The sequence below is a fragment of the Nyctibius grandis genome, chromosome 3 (genome assembly GCF_013368605.1).
Source record: "Nyctibius grandis isolate bNycGra1 chromosome 3, bNycGra1.pri, whole genome shotgun sequence".
In the NCBI taxonomy this organism is placed as follows: domain Eukaryota; kingdom Metazoa; phylum Chordata; class Aves; order Nyctibiiformes; family Nyctibiidae; genus Nyctibius; species Nyctibius grandis.
In genome coordinates, this window is record NC_090660.1 from 38972062 (window position 1) to 38985702 (window position 13641).

Sequence of the window (13641 nt, forward strand, 5' to 3'; positions counted from 1 at the left end):
AAGCAGCTAAAGGCTGGAGCAGCTACAGGGTCTGGGAAATGTCCTTTACAATTACAAGGGAGGCAACATGAGCAAGGGGGAACACAAGCATCTCTCATCTGACCAACAAAATACAAACAGACAAACTTGAAGAAAAACTCTTCTTTTGAGGTTTGAAACAGACACAATAGCATCTAGTGCAGATTAGGAACAATTTCTATTAATTTAACTTCATTGTACTGTCCAATAAGATAATTTGAAAGACAAAAATAGCTGGCATCTGTGAAGCAGAAGGGTGAAGTGACAGTGGTTATCCTTTCCAGAAGGGACAGACGGGCAAATGTGTCACTTACAGAACAGCATGCATTAACAATATCTGGATATGGGAAAACTTGTACTGTAAAGCTGTAAAGCATAACATGTGCTTCTTATAGAGATATACTCATTCCCAGGTATTTTGCAGGCTTGTCTCGTGGAGATGTGTCCTAGGTCTTCCTAGAGGATCAAGACTAAGTCAGAACTGGAGCTCTGTTGTGGTGGTGTGGTGTCATTGTTCTCTATTGATTTGCCTTCCTTCTGATGTGTAGAGATAGTTTATTTTTGCACACACATTTTCTTTGAAGGCACCTTAGAGAGTGAATAATAAGCACATTATGTTTGGGAACACTGATATAAGGTGAATGAGAGCACTGAGTCCTTTCCATCCCCATACTGTATGAAGTATTTACAATAGTCGATTTATGTAACTTAAAGCATCTTAAATTCATTTACAGCCTCATTCAGAAGCTGTAGTTTGTACAACTTTGTCACGGTTTTAAAGCTGGGCCAGCTATTAAACCTGTGGCAGATGCCCTCTGTTATCCCCCCCCTCCCCCCAAAGGGAAAGGGAAAGGGAAAAGGGAGAGAGACTTCCGGGTTGGAAAGTTAAAACAGTTTTAATAAACTATAATAATGAAAAAGAGTATAATAATAATAATAGAAATAATCAAATATATACAAATATATATACAAAACCAAGATTGAGCTCCCCTGAAGTCAGCCACGTCACCACCGGCACTGCAGGGCAGGCTCCGGGAAGGCCCAGGCTGGGCCTAGCGATGGTCGAGAGCTGGATTCAGGAACGCACTGATCGGGATCGGGGGCAGCAGGAAAACAGACGGAGTCCTTCCTGGACACCGGCCATAGCAGAAAGAGAGCAAGACCCTCGTGATCCCCCCGCTTTATACTGAGAATGACGTGTGTGGGATGGAATACCCTCGTTGGTCAATCTTGGGTCACCTGCTCTGTCTGCTTCCTGCTGCAGCTGCAACCCCCCTTCGTCTCTTCACTTGTAAGCAGTGAGGAATTCAGCAGTGACCTTGGTTTCTCTAAGAATAAGTACAGCAAGAGCCTTACTGCACAACATCCCTACTGGTGCCTCAGTGATAACTACAAACTTCGAGCGTTATCAGTCCTGGAAGCAGACACTGTCTGCAAACATGCAGTTAGTTTCAGAAAGTGCAGTTACTTAGAGGAGACTTAGCTGAAAGTAAAAATCACTGAAAGGAAAATCGGCCTGGTTTAGGCCAAACCAGGACAAACTTAAGCACATAAATTTGGTCACAAACTGCTTTACCTCTTGCAAGTCAGTCTCCATATGCTACTTACATGAAAGGACTTCACATTTTTCATTGATTTTTCATAGTTTTCCTTGTTCTCCCATAGAGAAGATCTTAATTCTGTGTCTGTGGACAGTTATGAGAATCTTTCATTTTAAAAATAATTACCAGTTTTGAAAGACTAGTAAACCAAATTAAAACACACACACAAAAAAAACACAAAGAGCAAAGAGCATTGAATCTTTTTCACACTGACTGTAAGCTAACTGCAACTATGAAGCATGTCTACTTGACAGACCCAAGCATCTGCTGATGCTTCTAGCAGGCCCTCCAGGTTTCGCTCTGGTGTAAACTGGATTGTAATTAGTGTAAGGAGGCAAAAGCATATGCAGAGATTTGTTCTAAATTTGTTTGTCCTTGACCTGCAAACTAGTCATGACTAACAGAGAAAATCCTCTTTACCATTGAGCATATATTGCAAGTGAACAGTAAAGCAGAGCATATATTTGTAGAAACCTTACCTCATGTCATCTTGGATTAGTATAGGTTTTTATGTCTGTTCGGACAACTAAATCTGGGAAGGCCACTCAGCAAAAGCACATAACTTTTTATACAAGGTTTTGCGGGACAGACAGCTTCACATTAAAGTGATATATTATAATTTTGTAGGAGAAGTTCTGTGATTACATTTGAATTTCCCAGCGACTGTAACTCCCAGCTTTCCTGAAAAGTGAGATGGAGGAAAGAGAATTTCACTCTTTAGCATAAGCATGATTTCATCAAATAGGTTATGTTCACATTAGCTTTTTAGCTTGCATTGGGAGGGCACTTTCGATACAAGTCTCCCAACTGTCTCTACATGCTGTGTTTTGGTTTGCATTGTGGGGTTGTCTCAGAATATGTGAGCTGCTTTCCTTTGGGAGGAAACAAAGCTGGAATATTTGCTCCAGAGGTGCTCATAATATGTTCCAGTTGTAAATGAACGTTCGGTCAATGGAGTCAGACCAGAGCTAGTCCAAATTGAAATGCTGCAAAATGGGCATAATGCAGATGTGGGATCTCCAGTTACAAGTGTTTTGCTCCATGGAGCTGCTCTTGCTGGTGTGCACAGCTGGATAAAGTAGGGATAACCCTTGAGACCTCAGGTGTGCAGTACGTTCATGTGGGCAGAGATTCCCCTGACTTCTATCTATGTAATAGAAAATAACTTACTCCAGCGTATGCTGGGACAAAGGGTACAGCATTAAAGGATGTGTATAACCTAAGGAAGAGCAAGGAAGATTTACGGTATGGATAGTTCGAGGTACATTTCTAAAACACAAATATGTGCTGTAGGGAGCTGCCTGTCCTGGTTTGACATAGATGAATCATTCCAAGCATTGGAGGCATCTGCAGGCACATAATCCTGGATAGTCATTTCAGCAGAATTAAGAGCTAGTTATTAAGTTTAATCACCAATGTTTATAGAGCAGATTAGTGCTCTTGGGTACCACAGATGTAGATATCTGATATACCACCAGTGACGTACCAAGTGAGAACTTGATTTCTGAAGGCTCATTATGTAATTAGCTGATATTTTTTACTGGGTGTTTTTTACAGTAATGTCTTCATATCAGCTGCAAAATCTGTAATGTAATTTACACAGATAAATTATCAGAGAGTGCAGAAATTCTGTCATGCTAATTAAGTGTAAAAAATGTACTCATTGCATTTGTGAATATACATATCATTTCATATGAGGTTGCTTGCAATTATATTAAAGGAGTTTATATCAGTAAGTATGTAATCATATTTTAGAAAACTTATAGTTGTTGTTACTATGTTCTTGTGTTTCTTTTTCTGTAAACGTGTGTGAATGCACTATACACGTGTGGAATGAATTATTTATTCATATGAGGATAAATTCTGCTACTCCCTCAAGCCTCCAACTAGGAGCATATTGCAAAGGTAGTTTACCAAAATCAGATTGATTACTCATGGATTTGATGCCCTGGTTCTTCTTCAGCCTGTTGACTTGCTCAGCCCTTCTTCCCACCCATTCTGCAGGTGGCAGTGGGGAGGGGACAGAGTCATCTTGTGGTCTTCTGCACAGCCTGCTGTGCAAAGGCCTCAGCAAAGAGGAGTCTTGGGCACCTTCTCTGCTCTTGGTCTTTTGGCATAGACCAGGCCAGGAGAGAAAACAAAAGTTTCTCCTTACAGCTTATTATGGATAAAGAGGCTATATTCATCCTTACAGGCAACTTTCTTGTTATTAAACAATCCAGCCCAGTTACCTGGAAATGTCCAGAGTTACTGCTCCCACCCTTGTGCAGCAATGCAGATGTACAGTATGGACACCACAAGGCCTCTGCCTATCTCTTTCTGCGCTTTATTTGGAGTGGGGAAATGGTGCGGCAGGGCAGAAGGGTAGCCTGTTATGAAGTGGTCTCTGACAAATCCGCTTGGGCTTGACCTCCAAGACGAATGTAATCAAGTAGCTTATTTACTCTGAGTTAATAGAGTCAGTGTTTAACATTCATTGTATTTGATTAATGAAGGTTTTGCTATTCCTTTGCTGAAGGAAAGGGCAGATATGTTTGTGGTCCACTGCTTCCACTTAAACAAACATGAAATCGAGTTTCAAATCTTACCAAGGACGTACTGTGTCAAGGGGACAATATATAGCCTTCAGTCTGGAATCAGCTGTCAGAAGCAGAAAGTACTTTGTTTTTTTAATCATAGGTGAGAGAGTAGCTGTCCTTGAGCATCTAACTTTCCATACCGTTGAACACTGCCCAGTGTTCAGAGACAGTGGGAAGAAGCAACAGCTCTGGAAACCCAAGGTTGGTTCAGCCTCTGTGTTCTTCATGTTCATCAGCATAATATCCCACATCCCCTGCTTTGGGTTCCCTTCCAGGTGCTCAGTGCCCACAGCAGATGCTGTCTAATCTGAATGATAGCTACCATCTCATGTTTAGTTTGATGTGCAGTACTGACTCTCAGACACTGCATGTGCTTTACTGGCATTTACAGCAGCTCAGGTCCTGTATACTAAACATGCAAATGTATTAGTCTATTCTACCCTACATCTGCTTTATTTACTGATTTATTATTATAATTTTCCACTGACTCCTGCAAAGTATCCTTATTAAGGACAGGGCAACCATTTCAGTCTTTAAAACTGAGACTGCTGTATACTGTATTAGCTGGCTTCAATTAGATGCCAATACTCTGTACATCTGCCTTTCATTCTCTAACTATCCACTGTTGCTGTTAGTACATTGCTTGCTTTTGAAATAGAGACAGGAGACAGCTTGGCCACTGTAAATCTATCCACTTGCCATAAACACAAAACTAGTCTTGTGACACTCAGGCTTATTTGCCCATTCAGGGCAAAATCAGAGCAAGAATATCACAGTTGCTTACCACGAGATTGACTTAAAAGAAAGAATCACAGAATCACAGAATCAACCAGGTTGGAAGAGACCTCAGGGATCATCGAGTCCAACCATTGCCCTGACACCACCCTGTCAACTAGACCATGGCATAAGTGCCATGTCCAGTCTTTTCTTAAACACATCCAGAGATGGTGACTCCACCACCTCCCTGGGCAGCCCATTCCACTGTCTAATAACCCTTTCTGAGAAGAAATGCTTCCTAATGTCCAACCTGAACCTCCCCTGGCGAAGCCTGAGGCTGTGTCCTCTTGTCATATCGCTAGTTGCCCGGGAGAAGAGGCCAACTCCCACTTCACTACAACCTCCCTTCAGGTAGTTGTAGACTGCAGTAAGGTCACCTCTGAGCCTCCTCTTCTCCAGGCTAAACAACCCCAGCTCCCTCAGCTGTTCCTCATAGGTCAGACCCTCCAGACCCTTCACCAGCTTGGTCGCCCTCCTCTGGACTCGCTCCAACACCTCAACATCTTTCCTGAAGTGCGGGGCCCAGAACTGAACACAGTATTCAAGGTGCGGCCTCACCAGTGCCAAGTACAGAGGGACAATCACTTCCCTAGACCGGCTGGCTGCACTGTTCCTAATAGAGGCCAGGATGCCATTGTCTTTCTTGGCCACCTGGGCACACTGCTATCAAGAAACTTGATATGAAAAAATAGCACGTGGTTTTGTTTGTGAAAGAACAACAGGATGCTGAAGAAGTATTTTAATAAACATGAAGTGTATCTCAAAAGCAAAATCTCTTTTTTATCAGACACGTCCCCTGTGTAGAAGCTTAGTATTGTAATAAAATAAGTAGAAATATAAAGTGATTCATGTCACCAGTAGGCAGATATCCCCATTGGCCACACTTTAAAATTGTACACCAGTGCGCTCTTGTATTTGTAGCTCATCTAGTAAATACAGAGATTGTCACTGAATTAGCAGCTTCAACACTTCTGTATAATTTGTTAGCTCAAGTGCAAGCTCGTTGGACCACAGAAGTTCTAACTTTACTTGCAAGAAGGTAGGCAGTATCCACAATAGTGCCACCACTGCTGACCCTTCAGCCGATGGTGCACATAACGAAATGTTTTTACACAAATGTTTTTCAGGAGAGAGACTATAGGGCTAGATGTGCTGTGATAGGAAATGTGTGCACTACTGCTGCTAAAAAGATTTAACTGGAAGTGAAATTGCTTGGCATTTTTCAGGTATTGCTACTAAGGAAAATTTGAAAAATAGTGGAAGGATGACCTCATGCAGGCTCGTGCTGGATGGAGTGACTTACTCTCTCTGCATACATAGCCTACTAGTTTGTCTGGATAGTCAAGGCCCTACAATGGTGTTCATTTCTCATGTACATCTGGAAACACGACAGCTTATCCATGTTCAGTATTTCCAGGTCACGAGACTGGGCAATTAAGTTACCTGAACAGTTCCTATCAGTAGCAGCTTTTATCACAGATTTTGACTGATACAGGCTCCTCCTATTGTTTGGTCTTATCTCAGCAGAATGTTATGCATGCAGTCATGTATGGCCTATGTGGCATATAGCTTCCTCCACAGAGACGAAACCATTACTGGGCTTCCCATTGTCGTATTTGGCCATTGAAAGGAACAACAAGGTACAAAGCTTTGTCCTGTGTTACAAAGGCTTTTTTCCTCCTGAAAAGAAAAAAAAATGTATAAAAGATCTTCACAGAAAAAAAGTATGACCTACATTCTAGGTGCAGCCAAGGGTTTTCACGTCACTTTCAGGTAAACATGCTTAAACAGTGTTAAATTTTTTTCAATACAGAGACAGACATACAACTGTACTCTACAAATCATTCTGGTACTTAGAAAGATCTGTATCATAGGGGAAACAGGTAAAGGACTTTCTGATTCCATCTTTATTTTTAAAAAGCTGATTGCAACTAACATATCAAAAAATATCCTTGGTGCATTACTGCATTACATACCAAAGTCATCCACCAGCAGAAGAAACAGCAAAAAAATGCAAAACATATGCAGCTTTATTTTCATCAATAATTTGAATGTGGCAAACATATTTACTGCTGCATCTTCCCACACTCCATCAGAATAGCTTTTGAGGAGACCAGATTTTCGGACAAATTCAGACTACCAAGTTATCAGAGGTATTATTTTTTTCTAGTGCTAATTATTAAAACAAATGGAATAAATACAACATTAAAAAATACCAGCGAAGGAAGTGGATATACAGATACACAAATACCCTTGAACCTTCCAGTGATCAGAATTGGAATGAAATTGAAGAAGGTATCTGACGGAATGGGAAAAATTAAGCAACTGACAGAAGTATTCATGGCAAGGTGGAGGGAAAAAGTTCTTGCACAGTCTCTGAATACTGAAATTGTATGTGTGAGCTCTGTGTGTTTGGTGTAATTGTTTTTCATCCTTCTTAGTCAAGACAAGTGATTGTGACTTCATCTTATGCAGAAAAATTTGAAAGAATACAAAGAAACTGAAAATACTTTTTAGACTTTATTCAGCAATACTTTTCAAGATGTCTGTTTTCCCCCTCTAAAGTATATGAAAAAAGGTGAGGAGAAATTACATCCTATTAGGCGTCAATAAAAAATGATAGAGCACTGAAATTGATTATTGAGAATCATTTCCTATTTGTAGGTTATTCAAAACAATATATGTTTTGCACATTTTTTAAAGATGATAGTAGAAGAGTGTTTGAAGCAGAAACCTAACACAAAACCAAAAATCACCACTGTGCGTGTGTGAATTTGTGTGCATTTCTTTATTTGTTCTAAAAGGCTGTATTTGTCAGGGATTGCATTGCTGAGGAGCATTCTGACCTATAATTTCTATACATTGCCAGATCAAACTCTTTACAGGAAATCCTGGACATGCATAAACCACCATTGTCTGGAACATGTTATAGACCAGTCTAATACATGGCATTCCTATTTCAGGCTGCTTGTCTACTCACAACTTGGGATTTATCCAGCTGTGGTGACACCTTTATTCAGCTCTGCTCTTTCTAATGAAAAAGAGTTTGTAGCAGGGTGGGGGGTTGGCCTCTTCTCCCAGGCAACTAGCAACAGGACTAGAAGACATAGCCTCAAGCTGCGCCAGGGGAGGTTCAGGTTAGACATTAGGAAAAATTTCTTCACAGAAAGGGTTATTAAGCATTGGAATGGGCTACCCATGGAGGTGGTGGAGTCACCATCCCTGGAGGTGTTTGATTAAGAGAAGACTGGACGTGGCACTTAGTGCCATGGTCTAGTTGACACAGTGGTGTGAGGTTAAAGGTTGGGCTTGATGAGCCCAGAGGTCTCTTCCAACCTAGTCGATTCTGTGATTCTGTAATTTTTAGCGGTGAATCCTAATAGAAAGCTAGTGGTATGGATATGAGAGGCAGATAGTGTATGAAGTGATATGCTGACAAATATGGCAAACTGCTTTCTATGCTAAATATGGTTGGGCCTGGTTACCCTAGTAGAGCATTTGTTGACATTCATTACACAGTAGTACTGGAGATGATAGGTTTCCCTAGGTGCTTAAAATTAACTGTGTATCTTGAAACTGCATGGAAACAACTAGCAAATGTTCATTTTTAGGGAATACTACCGAACATCAATATGCATGACAGCTGAGAACCATCTGTTCTTGGACACAAATGCTACCACAGCCATTGTTTCCTGTTTCTGGCAGAAGAATATCTCTTCTTTGTGAATCTGCTGGCAATAATCTTATTTTACCAGAATGCTAAACTCCAGAAGTTAACAGAATTCCCAGCTGCTTTCAATGTTTAGAGCACTGCTGGCCATCCAAACCTGGCCTCTACCCAGCAGTTCTTATCACAGCCTGTGGTATACCAGAACAACCTGCACCAAAAAGATGGGTTTGTCTGCATCTCTAATCATCTGCTGCATTGCCACAGCAGTACATGCTGCAGACATCATGTATCTCTTCCTGGAACTGTGGAATAACTCGAACATACTTGTGAAGGCATGAGTGTCTTTAAGCAGTAAAACCCAGAAGCAGTGCTGAATCAAAGTCACCTACGTTATTCTGGTCTTATATCTCTAGTCTTAAGAAGAGAGCACCAGAATCAAGTTCATTTTCCTGGTATGGTGGACAAGCTGTTGTATGATCTCTTCCCCACCCATTGAGCTTGTCCCTAATGTGCCTAATAAGGTGTATTTGGGCTTGCATTTGGGGGATGTCCTACTGCAGTAGAATTCTTTGAAGTTTTCTTGAGAATCTTTACTGATACATCAGTGCTCAATATATGTTTTGCTCTGTAAGTCCCAGATGCAGCAACTGTCCCAGCCTCACCAGAAAAAGAACATAACTTTGCCAGCTCTACAGAATTTGTTGAATCTGAGATGGTTATATAGCACAGGTATTTCTTCAGATAGATAGCTTGAAGACAGGAAATTCCAGTGCAGGATGGTCTTTACATTTACATTTTGAATAGTGTACTGGGGTTGTGTGGTGTTGCAGAGGCTGGTATGCAAATCAGGTCCCGTGAGGTAAAAATCCTAAAAGAAGCTGCTAAAGAAAATTATTATTACGGTTAGTGTTTCTTTTGACAGGAACTTGACTTTGAACCTAAGGACATCTCATGTTAAAGCAGAGGTTAAATGTCAGCCTGTAGCATCAGCATGTACCACAGAAGCCACTTCACAAACTGATTGAGACAGGCACTGCGTGGCTTCACACCCAGAGTATGTTCACAAAGTACCTGACAGATGTGTGTGCAGGGTGAAAAATGTCGGGTATCTTGAAAGAGTTTTGATAGCTCTGTGGTCTGGGGAAGTTTGTTGATTCATCTGTTTCTTAGTCCCAGTTTATCTCTCTTTAACTGAATTATGAATATGTGTATATTCTGTGTTTTGACCTGCTTTTCAGTCTCATGGAGGACAAAATATTCTGACAGGTGTGACCAGCATGACCTTAGTGCTTGGGCATGAAATGGGCAATTAGAGCAAGTAAACTATAAAATATTCATAGCACATGAGACTGTTGTGATTTTCTGGCAGATTGGTTGCTTCAGTCAGGCTGAGGGGACTGGCTGCCAAGGATTTATATCAGCTAGCAAAAAGCACTCATAATAATAGGTCCTTCTGGTAAAAATGAAAAAAAATGGAGGTCAAAGCATATAAAACAATAAGTGAAATAAAAATTACTCTATTGTGACTCTATTCTGTCCTAGGTGAGAGCAGCTAGTCCAGCATGCTAAAATACCTGGCAGATGGTTGCTTGCTTTGCCTTGTGCAACGCTACATTAAGAGTGGGAAAAAAGTTCTTCTTTTAAAGTGAGTTCCTGATAAGGACTACTGGCAGAAAGGTTATAAGGTTATGGTAAAAGCTACTTCACAGAACTTGTCCTCACTAAAGAGTTAGTTTCAATTGCATACACTCAAGGTAATGCCCCTCAAGTTAATGTGGCTTGAATGAGAAAAGCCACCCTGTGAATTAACATTATAGCAATCCAGAGTAGCTGTGTTAGTAGCCGATGTGGTGTGTTTCCTGACCTGATTTCCACTGATGGGCCAGCTAACTCCAGTTAAAAGTGTAACTATTTTTGAATGACTGTTGCTGGTTTTTTAGTGGGTATTTTTTCATGAATGGGACCCAAGTTATCAACAGCACATATGTTAATTGAAGCTAACTCTGCAGTGAAAAAAATTCACACACATCTTAATGATCTGATGCTTTCAGATTAAGTCAGTGACCAACAGGACAAAGCTGCTGTTATATAGACTGGACAATCCAACCGAGGGTGAAAGGCATGGAGCTGAAACAACTAATGAAGTCTTCTGTTTTGAAAAACATTGAATATCCCGCCTCCCTGGAAGATCCTGGCTCTTGACTTTGTTCGAGATCAGACCACTTGTTCTCTGGATTACAGCTTTTTTGAAGAATTTTACTTGAAGACCTGACAACATTTAGTTGTCTGGCTGAGAAGTATGAAGAGCTCTGAAGATGTCTCAGGGTCCCATATGGCTCTTGTCAAGTGTCCCATAAATTCTCCATGCTGTGCCCAGCCCCCCTTCACAGGTTGGGAGAGGTATCGTCTCTGCCTGTGACTGGAGGCAGGTCTTGGGTAGGAGCCACTGAAGCTTACATGTTACTTCCTTTTGCTGAGGGCTTTTACACTGGGGAAGTCAGCAAACAGGACTTATCCTCTCACTGAAGTTCACAGGAGTTTTGCTTGAGTAAAAGCAAGAAGGCACAGCTTCAGTTTTGCAGATAAAATCATGCTTAGATTAGATACAAGGGAAAGATATGCTTAAATAACAGAATAGCTGTCACAGAAGTGACAAAAGACAGTCAGGTGTATGACACAAAGGAGGAACTAGCACGTAAGCTATTAGCTATTGCAGTAAAAATACAAAAAAAAGGGCACTGCTGAGGCATTGAAAGACAGAGCTACTTTGCATTTCTTTCTCTGCCGATATTTGTTACAATCTTGGTGGCTACTGAGGAGTAGTAGTTGAGGAATATTTAAATTCTCTTTAAAAATAATTTCTGAAAAGATATAAATTGAAAAATATTTGCCTGTGAAGATGGAATACCTTATTTGAATGCAGTCATGTCTCTAGAGTAAATAACCAATTACGCAGTTGTTTGAAATGTGTATCATTTTGCTCAATAGCTACTCAAGTCTGACAGTCAAAAAACAAGTTTACAAGCAGATTAAGGGCATTGCTTTATAAATTAGATTTAAAATGGATGCGAAAAGGACAGAAGGAAACCTCCCTTGTTGAATTTCCATGTTCAACTTAATCCAAGACAGACCAAGTTTCCACATCAGTTCAGATCAAAGAGAGGATCATAAGCTGCTTTTTGTAATGACTAGATACCCAGGCTATTTCATGTGCAAGGTCAGAAGCTAATTTCCTTCTTCCTGAAATGCTGAGGAGCTGTATCTGTGCTCAGGACAACATGAGGACCACAGCTTGCTTTAATCCAGCTAGTGACTTAGCCCTTCATTTCCTTGTTCTCTTTTCTTTTGTATACCTTCAAAAATTAAGTAACCACACTTGTATTTTATATCCTTTAAAAAACTGGCACAGTTCTGTGTGAGTGTAGAAAATCTGGGAGGAAGAAAAATACAGCCAAAGCTAATCACTAAGGTCTGACAGTTTTTCCTGTTGTCACTATTTCAGTTGAGCATAAGAGCTTTTTGTTTGTTTCGGGAGATTTATTTTCTTTTTGGATCAAAATATTTTACTTGGAAAACTCTAACACTATATTGATGTAAAAGTCCCTTATACTAACACAATGTCTTCCCCATCCTATTCCAGTACAATGCTGTTAGCTTAGGCAATTTCATATTCATATACCCTGGCCCACCAATCGAGCTGCTTTGACAGGTACAACCATCAATTGTGTGCATAAATACCTTACATGCTGATCTTAGATCCTCAGAGCTGAGCTTTGGTCAGCAGTGCATGGGCAGATCTGACATAGCAGCAGTAAACCCAAAAGAAATGTTTCCACTTGCACCTTGCTTTGCTAGCGGTAGAATTTGAGCTATGAAATATTGCTTGACCTTTAGGTGATGATCCTTTGATGTCCTTACTCAGAAGAGTAAAAATTGGAAAAATTACAATTGTCCTCCAGTTCTGTCTTACCATTTATAGCTGTGGAGCTAGCACGCTGGCAAAGACGTTATTGTTGGCCACTTTGTGATTTAATTCTTCTAGTTAGTGCTCAGTTAGGTAATGGAATGGTTTTATCAGTCTTAGAGCCTTGATTTCGAGGGTAAAAAAATATATTTTGTTTGATGAGGCCTACAAAAACATCTGGTACCTTTTGGCAGTGATATGGTAACCAGTTTCACAGATTTCTATCCCCAGTGCAGATCAAATACTGTGCAAATTGCAGCTGAAGGCCCAGATTGGATCATAAGACCACCTCAATACATTTTGAAGTTCTTCATGCACAGTGGGTACAGCTGACAAACCTCTGTTGGTAATTGTGCACTAAAAGACACAGAATCGATACACTGTGTAGCAAGAAGCTGGTATTACAACCAGTGCCCACAAGCGCACTTGTTATATCTCTTACCTTGAATATCCTGATGCTGAGGGACCACAAACATAGGTGGAACAGTCCTGGAGATCTCAGATCTCTGGAACGCTCAAATTTCTCCACATTTTTTAATTAATCTAGTTTTATTTCGTTCTTTCTGTATTTCAGGTCACATGAAACTAGATGTCCTTAATCTGGCAACTGTAGACAAAAGATAGTTAATTTTCAGTACTCCCACCCTGTTTTCTGTTGTCCCTTTAAGAACTTTCCCTTCTCATGAGTTATTGTCTGGGAAGAAAGGCAACTCCTGTAATTTCAAGTACTGGAAACTGAGAGCATGAAACTCTAGGGCAAACAATTCTCCAGCATCATTTTCTGGTCTGGAAGAAGGAAGGGCTCCAGTGCTCTGCTCTAAGCCTCTTTTTTTTCAGATATATTTACCAGTTGAAACACAAGACGGATTTCTGTGCTAGGTCTTTTAGACTGGTTTTTTCTTCTCTTCATGAGACAAATATTTCTGTATCACATTTCACCTGTTCTGTAAGAATTACCACTGGTTGATGGGAGAATCTCATCATTTCAGAATGCTTTTGCAAAGCTCGTTATGTTACTTTCTGATCTTCTGC